Genomic DNA, 5157 nt, shown 5'->3' on the forward strand with positions numbered 1-5157 from the left:
GTAGTCATGCTGTACAGTTATAGTCAGTTAAAGATGATACTACCAAAATTTACGACTAATACAAGAATCTGAAAGCTGAATACGATGAACTCGCCGACACACTAGCACAATTAAAACTAAATCATAACAGTCACTCTAAAGGTACACAACCGGTACACTTCACGGACGCAAAAGAGTATGAAGCACTTGAAAACTTTCGACAAGGGCAAATGCAAATTAACAGCCGAATCAAACAGGAACTTAATAAAATTAATGCTCGCCTGTCTGGCAGTAAGAATGACATCATTTCTCAGGACTGCTCACATACCTTTGTCACGCATTGTACAATCAGTATAGAGGACATTCTCCGCAACCTCACCTTACTCGACCTGTCAGAGAAAGATGTTTTACAGTCACATATCAATTCTCACACATTTTTAACCGACAGCATTCTTTTGATAATTTTAGAACCGATGGATTCGACTACAAGCATTTTTTATCTGTCAGGAAATTCAAAGTGTTTCGTAATGGTCCTTACTGTATATATCCCTTGGACTGAATTCAGCAGTTCAGCAGTTCTTTGCCGCCAACTGGCCTGTCTCTCATAAATTAGAATTTATTTGCAGCTTTTTGGAGGGGGAATCGTCGACGAGAATGCGACCTATTGCACGCCAGTGTTTTTCAGTTGAAGAATTTCATAGCGCTTTCCTGGTAGCGTACTGGTCTGAGACGACACAGCGTGCTGTAAAAGACAAATTATCAAATTTACCGAATATCAACAACTCGAATTTTCAGACGTCAACACAATATTTGCAATACACAGTACAACAAACCCAGCATTTACTTGAGCCATTTATCCCATGAGGTTTGATAAACCTCTGTATTTCAAAACTTCCAGGAAATTTGAAAAGGACGTTAAGAGCAGGTCAACAAACACCTAACATACATGCCTTTCGTGACGTTTTACAGTTTTACAGTTTTCTCAGCAGAAGAATAATAATAACTTTTCTAGCAACAATAATTTTCACTACAAACACAACGTTGGTCATTCTGGAACGTTTTTCTATCACAATAATGGTAACAATGAAAGGCGTAACAGAATGTTTGACAACACCCAGAATTTTAATGGTAATCAGCAACGGCATTTTCAGCAGAACCAAAGTTTTCCTAATAACTACCAACAGCAGAATCACAATTTTCAACAGTCCAGTCAGCAATATGTTAATTCAGGACAACACACAAATCAGCCTAAAGAAGGCGGTGAGCCGGGCGTAGCGGTGCCGCGCAACACGGGCCCTAGTATTACTAGGCCCGTGTTGCTGGAAAATCAAGTTGGTGATAACGCTCCGCGCGCAGCTGCACAGGAAGTTGCGGTCAGGCAGCACGGCGGAGTTCGCCGCGGCGCAGGTAGGAGAACCGGAAGTGTTGATAAGCGCAAGCGCGCCGTGCCTGGCACTAAGTTTGGTATCACAGTTGACTGTGACAAAGTGGAAAGTAAGGTTCTCTTTAAGGAGTGGCTGCTCTCTGAGTTTTCTGTTGAGGAATATTGTGTTGCTGAGGAGTGTTATCACCTTAGAGAAGGTAACCATGTACATGCGTACATGAAACTTAAAGAAGCAGTCTATGCTAATTATGTTCGAGCTCGTTACTTGAGGAAGTATGGTGGAGCTGGTACTTTTGATATTCAGTTTCCACGTAACGAGCGAGCATGGCTTCAGTACATTACTAAAGAAGATGGCTATGCATTAACGAACATAAATCAGTCTAGACTCAGTTTTTATTATCAGTTGCACCGCTACGCTGAAGTAACATCTGTGATTGATTATTGTGATGCTTTTGTTTGCCAGAATTATCACAGAGTGAATTACATAGAAAAGTTTTTGGCTTCTTTTAAAACAAAGTCGAAGGCCTTAAAATCTTTCACTCTGTTTGATTATCCTTATATTGGTTGGGACAAAGAAGTGGTGGACTGGTATGATAATGCGATACAGTCAAAGAAGGTAAGGAAACAACAATTATATTTGTGGGGTGATACAAATATTGGGAAAAGTACTTTAATAGATAAAATTATAAAAAAGTATGAAATCTTTTTGCCTTACGCAGACTATTTTGGTTTTGGTGGACATGTTCAAGGATTTCATCAAGTAATATTGTTTGAAGAATTTGAGTGGGGAAAGTGGAAACATTATAATTTTATCTTAAAGAGACTTATGGAAGGTAGACCAGTTTCAGTTAATGTGAAAGGCTCACCGCCTAAAGAAGTTATACATAAAGGTCTTGTTATATTTGTGAGTAATGAGTTGCAAGTCACTGATGAGGCATTTTTGTCACGAGTGAATGTAGTTAGAGCTGATTGTCATATTGTTCATTGCAAGGTATCGTCTCCGGTCAAGGTGGAACCTCCGCCTACGCCCCAGGAGTCGATTGCAGAGGAAATTGTTGAACTTTGCGAAGAGGAAGAAGATGCGCAGGATGAAGCGTCGTCTTCTTCCGAAGTATATTAAAGCAAAGCGTGCACGTCGTATGAATAAGAGAGCACGTCATTTAATGCCAATGTGGCGCATGCCTGTTGCACCAATGTGCCGTGCAAAATTGTCATTTTGGCATACTGTAAATATGGCATTTAGATATGGTGGTACTGATTTTGATCAGAAATTTAAAAAATTTAAATTAATTCCTTTGAATCATAAAGAATGGTTTCATACTTTTAGATGCAATTATGACAGAGTGTTGCCCTCTAAGGCAATCGTTATATTTTATGGTTTTAATTGTCATGAAATGTTATTTCCTCATATTTCGAAGTATGAAGAAGAAAGTAAAGATAATAGTTCAATGCAACATAGGTTAAATGCTTGTTTAGATAGTTTGCCAAAATGTAAAGTTAGTGGCCTGGTACAGCCTAGTGAAATGCTTATAGTATCAAAACCAGCACAGAATGCTTATGTCAGTATTCGACATTTAAAGTATGGTGAAGATCTTGGTAGTTTGTCTAAGTATGATTCTGGTAATATTAAGTTTAGAAAAATAAATAATCGTACCCGGTTCAAATTTTATCATTATTTTAAACCAACTACTTCTTGTACAATTGATTCTATTTTGAAAGAGGATAATGCTATTGCACAATTAGAAAACTTTTGTAAAGTACCTGATCACTGTAGATTATATGCTAATTGTTTTGGTGATTATTGTATGGGTGTTTTATTGAGTGGTAATGAACCACAGAAAGATTCTGATAATGTATTAAGAAAAACTATATCTGTATTATGTAAAGTTGATTATTATGTAACTTTTTGTTTAAAAAATTCTTCAACATCTTGTGTATAATTACAGAAATAAATGACTGCAAGAGACTTCTTTGAATCAAATTGGGGACGCATTGTTGATTTCTCACCTGTTGTCCATGACGCACTCCTGAATCCCAACGCACCTAACGTCGGAGAAGACTATATTTTTGAATCAGCATTATTATTTTATGGAAACAGAATAAGTGAGGGTGCTGCCTTACTTGTGTTGGACAGTTCGTGGCAGTTTCAGTGGAATAGAAACGAGTTAGTTGAATTGTTTTCTGAAGTGTACAGATTTTTAGTTCAATTAAGAAACAACGAGAGATGTCAGTATAGGTATTGGCATTTAAGAAAAGCAAAGTGGTTGCCTTTGTGGTATGTTTATGAATGAGGGTGTTTGAAGTTAAAGTAGATCTTAAGACTTTGTCTAAGCAGGATAGTTTTGTTACGTTTTGTGAAGGTTACATAGTGAGTGCACGTTGGCAGTGTGGTAGACACAAATTAAAAAATCTTCTTAAAAGAATTTATAAATCTCCAATATACGTAGAATTTAAAATATTTTTTGACGAAAATGAATAATTTAAATGATTTGATTGAAGCTGCTGAAATTCGTGTTATGGTTCGTGATAATCTTCCTGTAGAAAATGCAGTTCCTAGTCCTTATATGGCTGATGTCCTATCAGGACGATTTCATGATAATTTTGAACCTCATGATGTGTGTGCTTGTGGCAATATTTGTTGCTGTTTGGGTATTCCGTGTGGGCAACAAAATCAGCCAAATAGTGACAGTGAGGAGGAATTAAGTCAGTTTGGCCAACCTTTGGTTAATGTTGGTACCGCTGTCACAGCGGTAATCATTTTCGCAAAATGATTCTGGTAATTATTTTGTACACAGGAACAATTTCCGTAACTGCAGACAGCAGCCGTACTAGCAAAACTCTTATGGGAATGGCTAGTATTTTCAAGGTCACAAGGGGATTAAACAGGGAAATAGACGTTTCAATCATAATTATAGGAATAAAGGGTACTTTAATTACAACCAGTCTTTATGCTTAAATGAACCAGATTGACATTTTCATCCGACACAAGGTAATCAAAGTCATTCCGAACCTCATCGCTCTGTTCAAATTACTGAAGTCGCATCTGCCAACGCACCGAACAGGACACACGCTAACAATGGCTAGCGGACCAGGAATCAGATGAAGCCGACTCTGCGCCAACACGGGGTACATCGCATTCTGCACACATTATAGAACATATGACGCCCTTAGAAGACATCAGTGATTGACTGCTACGTGAAACTGAACAGCATTCGAAACATTTTTCACTATCCTGTTATTACCACTAAAGTTGACAAGCACGTATTAACAGCAGTTCTGGATTCTGTTTCTCCCGTTACTGTCATGAGTGACGCAGCATTCAACCGCTGCAATTCTGACGATTCTTCTCCGATGTTACCTCTCAATAAAATCAAAATAAATGTGCTGTACCTGGCAGAAGCGTTGAAGTCAAATCTGAAACTCATTTACAATTTTCTGCACAAGGTCATGCATTTCTCGTCAACTTTCTAATCGTTCTATTATTAAACAGACATAAATCAGTGCTAGATTACAGCAACTCTTGTATTACATCACAAAACGACTACAGTGTAATATCCTTAAATTTTGATCAGAGCTTCTCTATCGACGAACAAGATTTCAACCGCCTGTATTTTTTTTCCTCAAACAAAAATATCGACTGGTACACCACACAATATAATTCAGCTGACCAGTACTATGAGCGCAACGATGACGACACTGTGACATTTTCGATATGATTGAGAACAAAGTTGACAATTGTAAAGCCACCTCTGACTTTTTTACGAATTTCCAGTTAAGCCGTACAGTAAATTTTG

The 5157-nt window shown here is 37.8% G+C and overlaps 1 long non-coding RNA gene across 1 annotated transcript; it reads left to right on the plus strand.

Annotated features, from left to right (window-relative positions):
- Positions 1–1466: 1466 nt before the first annotated feature.
- Positions 1467–3750, plus strand: LOC124799252. Its single transcript, XR_007016995.1, has 3 exons — positions 1467–1560; positions 1827–1979; positions 3310–3750. It is a non-coding gene; the product is annotated as an uncharacterized LOC124799252 (long non-coding RNA).
- The last annotated feature ends 1407 nt before the right edge of the window (positions 3751–5157 follow it).

This window comes from Schistocerca piceifrons, chromosome 5 (genome assembly GCF_021461385.2).
Source record: "Schistocerca piceifrons isolate TAMUIC-IGC-003096 chromosome 5, iqSchPice1.1, whole genome shotgun sequence".
In the NCBI taxonomy this organism is placed as follows: Eukaryota; Metazoa; Arthropoda; class Insecta; order Orthoptera; family Acrididae; genus Schistocerca; species Schistocerca piceifrons.